This window comes from Thunnus maccoyii, chromosome 12 (genome assembly GCF_910596095.1).
Source record: "Thunnus maccoyii chromosome 12, fThuMac1.1, whole genome shotgun sequence".
NCBI classification, from domain to species: Eukaryota; Metazoa; Chordata; class Actinopteri; order Scombriformes; family Scombridae; genus Thunnus; species Thunnus maccoyii.
The window spans coordinates 19165516-19182973 of NC_056544.1; the positions used below are offsets into that span (position 1 = coordinate 19165516).

General features: G+C 39.7%; 1 long non-coding RNA gene across 1 annotated transcript in view; it reads right to left on the reverse strand.

The window, feature by feature from the left end:
* Positions 1–17458, reverse strand: part of LOC121908266 — a 48298-nt gene that overhangs the window by 15677 nt on the left and 15163 nt on the right. The window contains exon 2 of the long non-coding RNA XR_006099207.1: positions 713–771. This is a non-coding gene — a long non-coding RNA (uncharacterized LOC121908266). The remainder of the gene's footprint in view (positions 1–712; positions 772–17458) is intronic.

A 17458-nucleotide genomic window follows, 5' to 3' on the forward strand; every position in this document is an offset into this window, starting at 1 on the left:
AATTCTACACACTGCACCTTTAAATTGCAGAGCATTGAACTCTATTTACCATTATAAAAAAATAAAACCCAAGGTGTAACAAACCATAATAATCACGTGACATACATGTAAATGTGAAATGAAGAGCTGGAGTTGTATGAAACTTGCAGGAGTGTTATGGGAAAAGAAAACACATGTAACATGTCTAGTTATGTTAGTCTATTCATTATAGTGTTCAATTCATATTGATATTGGATAAGGTTTACATACTTTATAATGTGCATATATACATTATACTGTGGTGGAGACTCTTGCAAGTTAAACAAATATGTCACAAGGCCAGCATCTCAACATTACTGTCTATCTCAACCCTGCAGATTACTCAACCAAACCCATTATGAGTATGTCTCGTCTACTTTATCTCGTAATGAGCAGCAGCGGTGGTTGCTGGGTCATTTTTCATCAGCCACAGTGGGAATATTTGGTTGTAAAGGGCAGCGATTTAATTTCAGCGGAGGTGGAGGGGGGTCAATGGTAAAAACTCTCCCTCTACTCATCCACTCAGACAACCGGTTTTCCTCGCTGGATGATTTCTCCATTCCTGCTCAGGCCTGCTGTTCTGCCAGCCTACAACTGACCCCTCACCTCCGGCTGACCTGTCACCTGCAGACACCCTCCGTTCCTGCCTTTGATGTGGTGTTTACTCTTATGTACAGTAGGGTTAATCACACACCTTGGGAGAGTGACGTGGAATTCCATACAATGGGTCCCTTGGCCTGTGTTGTCTGAGGGCTAAGAGAGGGATTAGAGATTAAAGGGCAGCCAGTGTGTGAGGTAAACAGCAGAGAACAATATTTTACCCACTCTACGTTTAGTCAGCGGATGTTGGGGTCAGTCAACTTTCTTTCTACTATATAGTTATTATTGAAAGACTGGTGGCTGCCAGGACGGTGTGTATCCAGTTTGTTTGTTCCTTGTTGTCACTTTTGGGTGTAAAATAGTTAGTTAAGCTTCAATTATTCAGGAAATCTCATTGAGACCAAGATCTCTTCTGCAAGACCAGACCAGAGAACAGGTTACATATACACAGGATCACAATAAGACAGTTCATTCACATTACAATCACAAAACAATCATCATACACACTCACAGAAAAATTAATTAAAACAATTATAGAGGGCATTTAAGCTATTTTAAATCCTTTTAGGCTCCGCAGAAGAAAGTATAACAATGTCCTTGGTCACACCTCACAGGATTAACATACTGAGAGTCATCACAAACGCATTGTTTCAGTGGCAGGGGTCATCAACCATTTATGGTAACCTTTTATCCAAATGAAACAAAGATGTATTTCAGTGAAACCTATAGCTTAGCCATAACCACAGCAAACATGCCACATCTACTGTTCCTTTCTCAGTCTCAGAAGAGTTTTCGGGAAAAAAAAAACAGCAACCAAGATCATTGATCTTCAAATCTGGGAAGAAGCCCAACATTTTTGTAATATTCATTCAATCTTTAAGATTTGTTGCAAAAACTGGCTCATGCTGAAAGACAAGTTCCTAAGTACAGAAAACATATTCCCTCGATCGTTGATTGCTATGCTCAGGAATGGCGCTGTTTACATGTTAATTGTAACAAGACACTCCCTTAAGAACATGGTCATTCACATGCTAATTGAAACTGAAGTACATGAGTTATAGCATAACAATTTCTCATAAAAAGCATCATTAATTTTTGTGACAGTAGAAAACAAACTAAAACAGTAGATATCTCATGGGAAGATATCTGCAGCACACACAAGGAATGAATGACAAATGCATAACCCCAAAGACGAGCTGATTAAAGAAGATAGTTAATCAGTCCTCTTGTCGATGTGGACCACCAACAGTAGTGGAAGGAATACTCTGCTTAAGATAAAATAATACCAAAATGGAAAAATATTTCATCAAAAATTAAAAAAAAAAAGTATTATCAGTAAATTTATCTTAAAGTATCAAAAGGAAAAGTCCTCATTATGCACAATATCTGTGTTCAATGTGTTATAATATGATCTATATTACAGTTAGTGGATTATTTTTGATGCATTAACATATAAGCAACATTTTAATGCTGTAGCTGGTTGATGTGGAGTTAATTCTAACTGCCTTATACTATTGGATAGTCCATCCATCCATTCATTTTCTTTACCACTTATCTTCTAGAGGGTTGCAGGGGAGCTGGAGCCAATCTCAGCTGACATTGGGTGAGTGGCGGGGTACACCCTGGACAGGTCGCCAATCACAGGGTGAATAGCTAAATCTATAATGATACATCATATTTTATTAGATTAGAATAGGTTTTATGGATAAAATCTTGATATGTAAAGCCTCTAGTAAATATAGCTGTCAGATAAATGTTTTGGATTAAAATGTAAGATGTTTCTCCCAGTGGAAAATGAAAATACTCAAGTACAGTACAGATACATCAAATTTGTACTTAACACGATAGCTGGAAATTTTGGGAAATATGCATATTTGCTTTATTTCCAAGAGTGACATGAGAAGATCAATATCAATCCCATGTCTATGCGTTAATTGTACAACTAAATCCTGGAGGTTATTAGATGAGCTTAGCATAAAGAAGAGAAGAAGAGAGAGAGGAGAAATGGCTAGCCTAGCTCAGTCCTAAGTTAAAAAATAAGTCTAAATAAAAAATACAAACATATATGAATGCAAAAAATCAGGAGGAAAAAAAAGAACAACGGCTGGGAGGAGTAGCTTTCCATGTTATGACCGTGAAGTTGCCAGACAACCAGCTTCAGAGGTAGTGATAGGCAGATTTTTTAACTTCGAGCAGAGCCAGGCTAGCTGTTTCCCCCTGTTTCCAGTCTTTATGCTAGGCTAAGCTAATTCCCTCCTGGTTGCATTGCATTGTGTGATGTAAGTTCAAATGTAGGTTAATTTGAACGTAGTTGGGATCTTATGCTACAACTTAGCTTGTTAGTTACGTAGAGTTGAGATATAATTTAAAAGTCAGAGGAATTTTTTCTTTGATCTTTACACTAGGAGTGTTGCTTTTTAACATGTATGATCGCACTAACATGCATGCTCAGTATGCTGCTCTTCTGAATCATCACCTTGTGACAATGTGGAGATGGCGCAACTGAACAAAGTCGTGAGTTTTGTATGAAACCGAGTAGTTTCAATGTAGCAGTTAGTGTTGACTTTATATTCAAACTTACAATCAAACTTACATTCAACAAGGATGCATACAACAGGCTCCACGTTTTAACTGGTGTGCACTCTGACCTCTGTGGAGCTTTGCACTACTCCTGATGGTCTCAAGAAACAGGGCCCTTCTTCCACTGTAACCAAACTATATCGAACATCATCTGGATCCTGACACCAAACTATAAAAAGTATTCGTTACACTCCTATTATGACATTGGGAAAAAAATAATAAAACAAATTGAATGTCTTCCCCCAGTGTCACAGTGACAGCTGATGATGAAGCTGTGCTTTTTAGCCACAACACCGCCAGTGCACTTCAGAATTTGAGGGTGAATCATGTTATGACAATATTTACTCTGGATCACAGCCTCTCACATGTTGTGCAACGCAACAGGAAATCCATGGGACGACAGTAGGGAGTGTGGCTGCACGCAACATTACATCTGACATTTTTGTGTTTTGTGAGCACCGTCACCGACTTTGTCACCTCCACATGGTCCCCTCTGGTGGGCTAAACTGTCGTTACGACTACCACCTACGTAGCAACTCTTTCTCATTGGCACACAGTGCGTGTGATTGTGATGTTTATTAAGAAATGACTCACCAAAAATTCTGCCAACTTGAGTCATAACTGCAGTCACTTTCAAAAACAATTGCTAGACTGAGAAAATACTGCTATAAATATTAGACTTTTGGATTCACAGTATAACTGTTCAGAGTACAGCTGAAACACATGGATTGTGCTGCGTGGTTTGGGATCAGGGAAATCTCTGTTGACTTTGATTTGAAATTTCTAATACTGCAATCAGACTACTCTATATTTTCTTCTTTCACAATGGTCACTATGTCAGATTATGGAGATTGTAGTCATAAATTCTTGCTCTCTTGACCGAGAGACATGGCAGACTACATGAACACTAACCAATCAATTGACATTATCTTGATGTTAGTCTTGCATAAAAATGAAATAAAGACCCACAAAGAAATTATAAACCTGGAAGTGACTGGCTGTTTTGCTCTGTAACAATTCTTATTTCTAAATTCCTTTTTGAATACTGACATGTATGAGGGTCTGCTTTCAATTGTTGGCTGGATAGGCCATGGATCAGCCTGATAACCACGGTTGTCTGTGCCGTGAGTGAGTGACTGAGTGAGTGATGAAGTTACACCATTGGTCAGCCGGCCGAGTGTTGGAGTTTCCCCATTGGCTGTTGCTCTGCAGTGCGTTTGGATTTATAACTGAACTAATACCAGGACGCAAGCTTTTTATTTCTCTGATGTTTTCACATCACAGACGATGAACAGCAGCATTGAAACACGAGTCTTGCACATAAAACATGCAACTCGTGTAGCTGTTATATCAGTTTAGTGTGGGGTGGCTGCCCTGCAGGTGCGCTTGATTTGACTGTAACTGTGGTAACTGGGCGGAGATGAGCCTCCTGAATTTGCACCCAAAATGCAGTTAAAATCTTCATTTACAATTTCTACTGCAGCCTCCATGATGATCGAAGGCGCATAGAGGCATGAGAGAGAGCACACAATTAAAGCACTTCAAATAACAATCACTCTGACAAAATGCTCAATGCAGAGTGAAAAATGAGAGACATCTGCAGAGTTAAACAGATAAAAGAGTAGGGGGAGTTAACCGATAATTAGAATAGTTATAATTAGAATTAAAATAAGTACTCTTTCAAATCAGACATCCCAAGATATGAGTGGAAAGTATTGCTCTTGCAACTGCATTCACAACATTTTTTTTTTTTTTGAGTCAAACGTAGCTTAATCATGTCATGTCATATGTTACTTCACTACACTACACAGCAAATATTACTGGGATCACTACAGAAAACTGCAGATGAACATTTAATATCCAGGAATTCACATTATAGACACTACCACTGACTATCCCTGTAACAAATTGGCCACAATTTCACACACTAACCATTCATGGTCCAGCCAAATACAAGGTTTTGACCTGTTTTGTTTTACTTTCGTTGTCTGTTGTCACTTTGCTACCGACAAAGAACATGCACAGCTATGAAGTCAAGGACTAATTCAGGCATTCTGGATAATGTAGCATTTTTAAATGTACTTTAAAGGAATAGTTTGATTTTGAGAAATAAACTTATTTGCTTTCTTGCCATGAGTTAGGGGGGATTCAATTTGATGTTGGAGCCAGTTAGCTTAGATTAGCATAAAGATTGGAAATAAGGTTACAGGGCTAGCCAGGTTCTGTCCGAAAGTGACAAAATCTGCCTCCCAGCACGACTTGCTCACTACTTAACAGTATCAGGTTTATTCAATCTGGAAAAAAATCAATGTATGAAACAGTGTTCCCCTGTTTCCAGTGTTTGTGCTAAGCTAAGCTAACTGGCAGCTGGTTTCAGCTTCATATTGAACGGACACATATAAGAGTGGTATTAATCCTCTTATCTAACTGAATACGTTTATTTCCCAAAATCCCAGAACTATTCCTTTTTGTTGTACTGTAACCATGCTATGTGCTACTGTTTTGTTATTATTATATTGTTTGTTCTGTTTGTGCTCCATACCATGTGATCTTGAGTCAAAATAAATGAAATTAAATGAATAAAATAGGTTCATTCAAACCACGAACAGCTTAAGTTTTTTCCTGATTAGTTGTGGATCACAGGTGGAGACTGGTCTAATGTTGCCACACAATCAATACTCTTGGAAGCCAAGCAACAAGAAGAGGAGTAAGAGTATCGAAAGACATGAAGCGATCTGGTTTCAAAGGGAATTGCTGATGCGATTTCCTAGAAGAGGTGTCAGTGGGAGTCAGATCCTGCCTGTGAACAGGCCTAGTTGCTCTTTGCACAACGTCTTCATCCCAACCCTCCCACTGGAATCTGATGACAAACTAGGTTTAACCTCCCAGCTATGAGGAACTGGGTTCAGCTTCTTATTGCTCCGTGTGGAGGAGTCGCTTGTCTGGTGAGAGATGGATTCTAGTGGTGGGTTATGATTCAGGGCAGAAGGAGGTTTGGATCGGTGCTCCTTCTTGCTTTTTGTGATTTGAGTCACAAGTGCTGTTAGACGCTAATTGCAAGGGCCATATGAATGACTGTGCAAATTAAAATGAGATTAGAACGGATAACACAAACTGTGATTTCTCCTGTTTTCTTCATTATTAAGTCGAATCCAAAAGTTGCATACCATAAACATGAATCCTCACTTGAAGACGCTAGATTCTTTTTTTTCAGTTTTTTTTTGGGGGGACTTTTGGATGCATCAGCAGAAGACAAAACACAACAGTGACATATTATCGTGTAACATGAACATGTTAGCAAAAAAGTTGCCTACAACACATCCAGCAGACACAGAGCAACATGAGCATCCATTTGGAGTCGTGTTTCTGTCCACCTAATGAATGTGAGTCAATATTCACTCTCCTTTTGTGTTTCATGAGGGAAATATCAGGCTCTTTACCATAACTGCTAATTTCTAAATGCACCACTATGTTCACCAGTTAGTCTAAAATGCCCTTTAGAGCTGAGGGTAACTGTAGAGTCATTTTATCCACATAAAAAACTGATTGGATCAGCTTTAAAGGAGCAAAACATCTATACTTAACATTATTGTTGACCATTTTCAAATGCATTCTGTACCTACTTTTGTTTTATGGGTGCATTTTTTCAGTTTACAGTTACAGACAGCAATTGGTTTCCACTCATTTGTGTATGATGAGTGTAATTGTATGAAAATCAATTTGCAGATGCTTGAAGCTTGTTTATGTGATCCAGCATCTAGTCTGCATTATTTTTTGTTGAGGTTATATTGTTATTGTGTGTTAGTGCTGTTATTTAGAGAGTTCTGCAGTGAATTTCTTCACAAAAATGAAATGTTCACTGTGATTTTTCAAGTGTGTGTTAGTGCGCAAATAGATTTTACAGAAATTAATGGAAATCAATGGAAACCTGGAATTGTAGAAAAAGTAGATAGAAAAAATAAATAAAAAGTTGAAAATTTGAATAAGAGGTTTGCAAAATGACCAGCTAAACTAAGTTAAGTATAATAAAAGTATTAAGTATTAAACGTAAAACATGAATACTATGTAATACTGATACTAATACTTGTTTTAAGTATGTATTAAAGAACATGTAAAAACACTGGTATGATATACAGTATATACTGGTACTGGTATGTATACTGGAATAATGTGTACTATACATGGTTTGTGTTTACAAAAGTCTGGCAACTGGTTTGCTGGCAAGATCTAAATGACGCTGGCCAGTGCACACTGGTTTAAATATAGTCTCTGGAGGAGATAAAAACGAGTGAAAGCTTAATTATCTTTACTTCAAAGCAGCCAAATTGTCAATACTTTCCCCATGGCATTTCAAGTTGTGCCAGTTCTTTCATCTCTGCCCATGGTCCTTGAGGGCCAGGCACTTAGATGGAGTCAGGAAGTCATTGGTACTGCTTGGCATTCTGGGATGTGGGAGGACTGGTAAAGCGCTGTATAGTATATAGTAACAATTATCCTTGATGGAGCATTTAGCCAGACCGTGTTTCTGTGCTTTATGATTTAGTGGTGTCTTTTTCTCAGAGGTAACTTTCTTTTCAGCTTCACTGACTCTCTGAATTAATGACTTAAGACAAGAAGAAATCCTGTTATATATTATCCCTGCTGGGGAAAAAACCCTGACTAATACAAAAACTTCAGCAGCTCTTTCTTATAGTCACTACTCGGTGCCACCAGCTACGCTTTCACATGACAAATCATTTACATTTCCAGCCTAGGTGTTTCCTCCAAAACCATTTCATGGACAAAAGAAACAAGAACAAAAAGTGCTGATGTAGCATGAAGGATGGTGTTTTCATAAGTGGTTCGGCGTCTCTGTCACAAAGCCTGTCACACACTGCCATCCATTATCTTTCTGTGGCACAGGGGAAGTTATCTTGGGGACCTATTGTGTGCCTGGCGGAGTTTTGACTGTGTGAGTAAGTGTGTTTGTGGCACCTCTACTGTGCATACAGGAGGTGTTGGAAAGACCGGGGGGCTGCTGTCTCAGATCCCAGAGGAAAGTCTTGGCTCCAGGGGGCCTGTCCTCCCCTCTGGCCCCTGCTGGGCTGGGGAAGCCATGCATGGAGACAGTAGGATGGGGAGGAGGAGGGCATGGAAGCAAATGAGCAGAGGAGGTGCTGGGCCGGCTCTTGCCCTCTCACTGACAGGATCTGGTCAATGTCCTGCCGCCAAGGGTCGCGGCCCAGCTTACGCACACAAACTTATCTCCAGTGCATCTGCCGGGCCGCCTGCGCAGTCAGGCTGTCTCCATTGCGGGCCACAAGCGTTTTCCTGCTTGGGGTGAGAGGAGGATGGTGGAAGGATAGAGGGAGGAAGGGAGAGGGTGGGGAGATGCAGGGGGGAGAGAGGAGTGTGAGGCAAGGAGGGGAGGGAGGGGGCGGATTCGATGTGAAACTGCTCCTGCAGAGGCCTGCCAAGTCGCTGAGCTATATGGAAAACACGAGCCGCCTCCAGGGTAACAGGACCACTTCTGAATTTCTACAAACAAAAATAGCTCTGATGTCTGGCTACGACCTCTCTGTTCTCTGGCCCTCGTCGCTCTCTGCATGTCTGTCACATGGAATTCCCACACAAAGACCAAGCTCATGTTCGAACCTAAACAGCCCTCAAGAACAACTTCATTTGCTGTAGACCAAGGGGGAAAAAAACCTGTAGAAATTCAATAATTGTGTGGAGCCGAGTGTATTTATCATTCCTTCTCTTCTCTCGGTTGGAGATGACCTCTTGGTGACCAATTGTGTGGACCTCAGTCGAGGTCCCTTTGGTGAGCCATTTCATCATTTGAACAGCACGAGTCCCAATTCTCATGACCTAATGCGTTGTAGAATGCCTGAAATCTGCTGCTTGTGTTTTCTCTTCTCTCCCTCAACCCTTTCTCATCAACAGCAGCAGGGATCCATAACAGGAATTGGTGGTTGACAATCTTCAGTTGTTGTGACAAGGAGGTAAGCTTGCAATTAAGTTTTTTCCTCCATACAGGACTGAAATTTGTGTACTCGGAAACACGTTTATAATGTAAGTAAGACATCATTTGCAATTTTAATCATTGTTTTTCTATTTTTTCCTTTATTCAGTAAACAGGACATACAAGGGCAGAGAGAGAGCGGTATGACACATAACAATGGTCCACATCCAAAATCAAACTAGGGAGGTTGTGATTACATTGCGTGCATCTTAAACACCGTAATTTCCATTTAAAAAAACGAAACAATTCAGTTTATTGCATCTTGGGTCTTATTTTCTTACTTCTGTTCCTGTATTTCTATTGATAATGATAACATTGTACTTATAATAAAAATAATTGTTGAGATCTAGGAACATGGCAACAAAGCAATAAAAGAGTTATCAGACAATCAGCCATAAACAAGCCTGTTTAGTCAGTTTATTTAGAGGTTTAACTAAAAGTGAACCCACCCAGAACATCTGTCATAATCCCTTAGTAAAAACGAAAACAGTGTACACACAACTACAACAAGTACGGTAGGTCAAAGTTTAACAAGGAAGTTGGCCTGTTAACTGTGATGGATTTTTACAATGGACAATGGATATTGTCATTTGCCTCTGTTTTCTCTTCTATATAAGTTTGGCCAACCTGAGGGTTTTGCTGAAAACCCAATCCTATTGACAGACCAGAGCCTTGATGCATTATGTCCAATGCCTACGTTTTTAATATTCTCGCTTTCTACAATGTCTGCAGATGCAACTATGATACAGTTAGGGTTCGGCAATTAAGGTTAGGGAAAGAATTTTGTTATGGTTAGTAAAAAGGTCTGTGATGGGATGCAAACTCCAGTCTCCTGCATGACATCCAGACTCGCTACACTCCCATTCATACCCCAACCTCCATACTCTTGTTAACTGCGAAAAAAATGTAAATAAATAAAGAGCACACAACTTCCAGCATTGGCGCTTAACGTTGGCATTGGATGTAGACCTTAATCATGGACGTAATTCCTGGAGATACTGTTAAAATTTGTATTTGGATGTTTTTGGCCCAATCAGGCTTCTTTTTACAACGTCACCACATTTTGAGATCTCAGCCATTACTTTGGTGAGCTCAACATTACTATTACCAATAGGAATGGTGACCAAAACTACAGAAACGACACCAAACTTATACAATAAACTAGAATTATCCTTTAATGTAGCAAAAAACAGCTGAATCAATTACTTGAATAAACTTTTTGCAGATTGTTTTGCCATAGAATTGACCTTTTTTGGGTTCCTTGGCTGCAGATTCTTCTTTGGTCTGTGGGTCAGTTACCTTTAAGGGTAACGTTTCACATTTTGGCTGTAAAACAAAGCATTATTCCATCATAGTAATCCTCAAGTCCTAGGACCTGCAATAAATCCCCCAAGTCCTACATGACAGCACACCTGACACTGGCACAATTACACCTATAAACCTTACACACCACAACTCCCCTCATCTGCTACTCATTGGGTCCACTGTTAAAGCAGGACCTTTAACACAAAGGTAAAACCCTGCTACGTGTGTTTACAAGGCAGAGTTTAGCCATGTGACCTCCAACGCTAAAACCGTTGTGACTGAAGGAGGAAGGGAGCAGCAGGGCGAGGGCTCGATTATGGCATACTGCTCTTCAACCTTTAAACACTCAAGATGTTAAGAAACAAAACATTGCAGTAGATGGTAGCAGAGTGAGTTGGAGCCACATTTTTGGGATCTAAATCATCTCTGATTTCACTGACACACCTGTGAAGCAAATAGGAAGTAACTTAAATGAGGAAGGGCTGACTTTACCCACCTAAAAATTACAATTTAGGGAACTTTTTTGAACCATTGCCATGTAGTTAGGATGGAGGGTGCAGGGAGAGAAATAAAGTAGAAGAAGAGGGGAGGAGACACGACCTCCTTAATGTACATTCTGTTCTGCTTTGACTGTGATTCCCAAGGTTGCCTGACTAGTGTGTGTGTGTGTGTGTGTGTGTGTGTGTGTGTGTGTGTGTGTGTGTGTGTGTGTGTGCGTGTATGCGTGTGTGTGTGTGTGTGTGTTAGGTGGTGCCAGGCACAGCGTCTCTTCTGGCTCCCTCCGTGTTGACCCTGCCCTGTACTCTCCTCCTACTATGGGCGAGGCTTGGCGGTGCAGCACGTAGCAACTCTGTGCTAATACTGATATGTGCATACACAGATAGGCGTGTACACTCACAGGCCAACAGACAGACAGACAAACGCACACACCTACATGAACACTAATAAAATAAAGACTGCGATATTTGCTCATTGCATAAACACATTCAAAGCTCAGAATCTGCAGAAATGAAGTCCGCTTTCAACTGCTCACTACTGAAACGTTGCTGCTTTTAGCATCAAGCAAATAGCTCAGTTGCATTCTTTCATCATGCAAACTGTTATCTATGAACTAGACAATGGCTAGCTTGCTGCCAATCAAAACAGCGTAGTGGCTTTTATTAATGACGAGGTGTAAAAAAGTCAGCACAGGTCACATTTCTCTTCAACTCTACAGTCATTATAGAGCGACTGCTTCAGAAGAACAGAAGAATTCAAATAAAAGCCTTCTTCCCCCCCCTTCATCTCACTCCTCCATTAACATCAACCAACACTCTCAACCACTGATTTTATAAGTGAGACAAATATTCCCATGTGAAATGAATTGTAAGGCATGTGAAGGTACATTCCTGCAAACGTTCTACCCTGATTTAAGGCTTTCTCGTCCAAGGTTTTTAGCTCGGTTAAAACCCTCCACCTTCATGTGAAAGAGGCCACGTCGCCCCAGTTATAGCGACTGATCGTATCTTGCCACCAGTCCACTTTATGTCTCTCACCCACTCAATTCCAAATGAATATAAATGAGTGTTTTCATTGTGAGACAGAAACGAAAACAGCAAAGTATGTTACCAAAAACATACTTAAAAGGAGCAAACTCGTCTAAAAGAAAAACAAATGCAGGGAAGTCTTACAAAAAAAAAAAAAAAGTTGTGGCCAAATTGTTTTTCATGTCTGCATTTGTTGAAGCCGGAAAACTGGTAGACAAAAGAAAGACGAGGAAGACGATTTACATGAAAATAAGATACATGGTTGATGATTAATTTTAACATTGTCCAGATGAAATTCTATGTATTCATGCATTTAGCTGTTGAGTTATACAAAGCATTTTATAATAAGTGCAAGTGAAACAAGCCCACATTCCTAGACTAAAAACATTACAAAGTGACTAATAGGAAGGAGTGCAAAGGTCAAAGCAACAGGAACAAGTCACTGGATGTGACATGAATTTGTACAAAAGTGGTTCAGATTTTCACGTACATGATTAACTATAGATCCCTGCTTACTATTTAAAAGGAAATATGAAAAAAATAACTACCCTTATGTTTCCAAAAAGTGATTTCGTCATTACTGTGGAATCCTGAGAGATGCCAGGAACATGTCAGAAATATAAAGGAGGTTTTGAATAACTTTTACCCTGCCTGCCTCACAGTCTGACACAAAGTATGTGCTAATGTGTTTATAGCATTAGATGATATCACTGAGCATTTACCAGAGACTACAAAACCAAATTTATGTATTTATCATTTATAATGTGAGTATCAGAATTTTTTCTTATAGCTTTTAGATTTGGAAGGCTGACGTCACAGAGCCTGAAAGTCGTCTTCTGGATCTTCCTACGATCTGATATTTGCCTCAGTGTAAATCTCTCAGGCCAGGACCCCAGCTGACCCTCAGAGTTAGCCTTTGTTTGGCAGACGCCTTAGCCCCCTTTAATCTTGTGAAAAGATAAATCCTTTGATGGACCTGGCCTGACTCAGTTGAAAGTGCTGCCCAGCCATCTCCATAGATCAACATAATACGGCATGTTTGATGTTGGGGGGCTGTGGCGCGCGGGTGGGCTTTCTCCCTGTGACCTGTTACAGAGTCACCAATCCCAGGGCCACAACCGCAGACTCCACCGCCTCTCCACGCCTCCTGTCCCCTCCTCCTCCTCCTCTAACCGTGTGCCCGGGCCACAACCAGCCCTGCCCTCTTGACCACAGAGAGCTAACACTCAATCAGGATAAGCATATCTGTCTGTGTCAGGCACAAACAGGCAGACTTTGGGACGGCAAGCTTTTGACACACAGACACACATTCCTAATTCAAAATATATTGCCTCTTTAGAATAGTTTGACATTTTCAGAAATACATATTCCCTTTCTTGCCAAGAGTTAGAGAGTCAGTTGCCTGGCAACCTCACAGTGACAAGAAGATTCCATGAAGTTACTAGTCCAGCACATCCTAATCCCTGTAAAACCACGCATCCTTGTTTTTACACTTAGTTTTTTTGTACAGATAAAACACATGATATAATGTAAAGTGCTAGGTGGATTTTGTTAATTGTGGATAGAGCCAGGCTAGCCTTTGTGCTAAACTATGCTAACCACAAGAGTGGTATGGATATTCTCATTTAACTCCAGGCAGTAGATCAAAAAAGCATATTTCTTGATGAATCATTGAGTCATTGTCACTCCCTCAATTACAAAAAATGTGTTTCTTCATCTCTTTGTCATTGAACTTAATTCCCATGAATTTCACACCAGTGAAAGTGAATGATCATTGCCACCAAGTACAATGGGCTTTATAAGTGTCTTCCAAAAGCCTGCGATTAAACTGAGGTGAACTTCAGGGAGCTCTTTAGATTCCTCTGATAAAACCACAGTCCCATTAAGATGAGCCGTCCCTGTGTGAGAGCTCAGCGCTGGCCTCACACACTCGCTCTTATCTAAATCCTTCATCAACACACACCTAATCTGACCACGGCTGCTAATGTTGATAGATTTGATTCTTCGCTGGGGAATATGGGAGAATTCAGTGTCAAAAAAATAAACAATAACAAGACATTTTATTATCCCAACATAGATATGATTAAGTGTCATGGCTCTGCTAAATTAGAGGCATTTTCTACACCCAGTTATTATCATAATATAGTTTTCTTGCTTAGGTGTGGTAGCAGCTAAGGAACTCTGTAGGTGATGCTGTCATACTGCAAAGGCTTTCTTCAGTCTGCACGCGCATGTGTGTGTGTGTGTGTGTGTGTGTGTGTGTGTGTGTGTGTGTGTGTGTGTGTGTGTGTGTGTGTGTGTGTGTGTGTGTGTGACGTATGCATGTAAAGAGTGTTCCCCAGCAAGACCAACTAAGGCAAGCCACGACATTAGCACCCCTGAAATAGCTTGGCAGGCATTTTAATTGCTTTACCCTGCAATGGCTCAAAATGTTATTGGTATAAAAAAAACAAAAGGGTGAAACCTTTCCCAGGCATAGGATTACCAAAAACACGTATCACATGTCACTGACAGGGAGTTTCTCTCAGTGAGATTTAAATTCAATCATTTTAATAGAACAATAAATACCTGGATGACAAAATTTTATTTCCCAGTTGTGGTTCCTAATATGTGCCCTCTTCCTTCCACATTCTCTCCTCTCACCTTAATCCCATTTGTTTTTCAAACCTCCCCTTTTGTTTTTAGGGCCATAATTATTGCATTACTGTACAATAAGAGACTAACAGTATTGTGTTTTCTACCGCTTAGGGCAGCGAGGGAGAATTTATGATGCATCCTGGCATGTTTGTCTTTAATCATTGTAAAAGTAATAGCAGAGTCATGTGCATGAAGCCTCACAATGAGGTGCTGAAGTACTTCATGAGTAGGAAACTTCACACAAACACAGGAAACTCAGTGTTTCTCACCAAGGGCAGGAGTCTTTGCCGCGGCGCTGCAGGGACTGATGGGCCGCTCAGATTAACTGGGGCCAAAGAACCTGCAGTTCCTACTCTTTATTGTTGCTCAGGCTGTCTACAGAAAGGCATCAGAGCGCAGATCTGTAGGGTATAGTGTTGTTAACAAGAGATAAATATTAAATGCAGATATATTGTATATTCTGTGGCATTCTGGTTTTGAATGTTGGAGAAACTTTCACAGTACGTTAAGAATTCATGTGAAAGAATTAAGATTTCTTTGGGTGTTTTTTGGTGAGAACAAGTGAATTTTAATTCATATAAAAAACAAGGAATTGCAAAACCTGGAGCTCAATCATCAGTAATGGTATGAATATACTGTTTATATCATTACCATAACCTTTCAGGATGAGTAATTACTACCCATACAGAGTCAATATCATTAATTCCAGTGTGGGTTACAGTGTTAAAAAAAAACACAAACACACACACTACCCCAGGGGTTTCAAGATACTTATACACTGATATTATGATGTGCATACACCCAGGAGCTTTTACAGGAGTTACACCAGTAACTATGTGCTCTTTTGTGCACAGTGCAGATTTGAGGTGCAACAGCGACATCCAGTGGTGACAAATGCTATGTTGTTGTCAGTCTACAAAGCACACAACAATAATACCTATTTTTTAATAACTAGCTTAAATTAGACTTATTTACCATGTTTTTTATATTTGTAAGATCAATTTTGTAGATTAGGATATGATATGTGTTGTGGCTTCGAAAATACTCTCTATCAGAAACTATTTCTCTTTATCACATGTAAATGACGTCCATTTCAGCTGCAAGTGTCTTGTTGTAGGAGTTTAAAATGTACTCTTTTAATACACATACAGCGTGGTAAATCCCCTCCCACTCTAACCTTCCTCTACCTGCCTCACTGTTTTTTGGATGGGTGGGGCCTCAGAATCAATATGGGCAACCAACTCACCTGTGGCAAACTCTTGAGACCAAAGAAACTGGCTGGACTCATGTGGATGCCTCATCCCTCCAATAGTTTGATCAGTGTATATGACATGTAAGTCTCCTTTGGTTTAAAATGCACCTCTAGCAGCTTTAATAATTTAAGATCTATTTGTTGTGCCGATTAGGTTTAAGTAGTGTAATAATTATTGAATTAGGAATTTTAATGTCTAGATTAATATCCTTTGTTATCCTTTTTGCTTCTGTTATCAGATAAACCAGTTCAGCTATTCCTCAGTTAAGAACTGGTACCACTGGCAATCGAGGTAGGCAGATATAACGGTATTCTCGAAGAGAAACGTTTATGTGTGTTTTGTGATCTTGGTGTTGTCAAGGATGAATTTCAATTTGTATTTCATTGCCCTTTGTACAATGGCTTGAGGAATTATTTGTTTGAAAAGAAAGAATTGAAAAACCCTGCTTTGTTTTGGTTGTCTGATGCTGATGTGTTGAGTTGGCTTTTTAATATGGAGATTTTTATTTGAGTGAGGTTTATAGGAGATGCTTGGCAGCTAAGACAGAGAACATTGTATCCATCATAACAGGACATGTCTTTCATTTAAACTAAATGTTCCAAAATGCTTTATTTCTGAATTTGTGTCATGTGGCCATCTTGGTTATTTTTGTCTAGTGTCTTGTAAGCTCATATGGGCTGGGCACCAGAAAGCTGCAGGACACTTAAATAAACAATTCAATCAATCAATCAAAATCCACAATAAAAGATGTTGGACTGGAACTCCAGCCTTTTCTCCTCTGTCCAAACAGACATTGAGTTGGTGATATTCCTTGAACCAGACTATCCCTAGGAGAGATCGATATCCCTCAAGCTAAATATTCTTCATACAGTATATGATCAAACATTGAGACTTATACACAGAAGACATTTTGACATGTCACATAAGGAAAAGCACAGGTGTAAGTAATACAATTTCAGAGTCCTGGTATTGCACATACTGGCTCACTGTCACTCTGTTGTGGCTTTCTGGGACACAGAACAGGGTGATCATTAATGTTCTAAGTAACACCTGAGTTTTTCCTACAATGAAAGGTGAAAAAGGTCTTTTATTAGATTCTTTCTTTCTTCTTTCTTTCCTTCAGACTAACTCCAATTGTCACAACTACACTTAACACTTAGTCTAGATTAGTATTGTGACTGTTCTTACTGTCCTTGCATGCATCTATTGAAGTAAAATTAGCTACATTTACTTGCAAAACATACTATAAATAAAGATAATTTGGCATTTCTGTAGCTATTAAAAGTACGCAATGTCGCTGATCAGGTCCCTGTTCTCTGCCTCTTTCTTCTGACAGTAGCTGTGTGATTATCCTACACCTAAGTCAGGAGTATTGTTAACTAATTATTAACATGTCAGTTCATCTTAAGAAAATGGTTTCAAGACTTGGGGAAGAGAATCATTGTTCAATGAGGTTTAATCACACATTGTTGAACATAGCAGTTTGGACATGGAGTAAAGCTGCATTACCAATCAGGCAAAGCAGGCAAATGCTC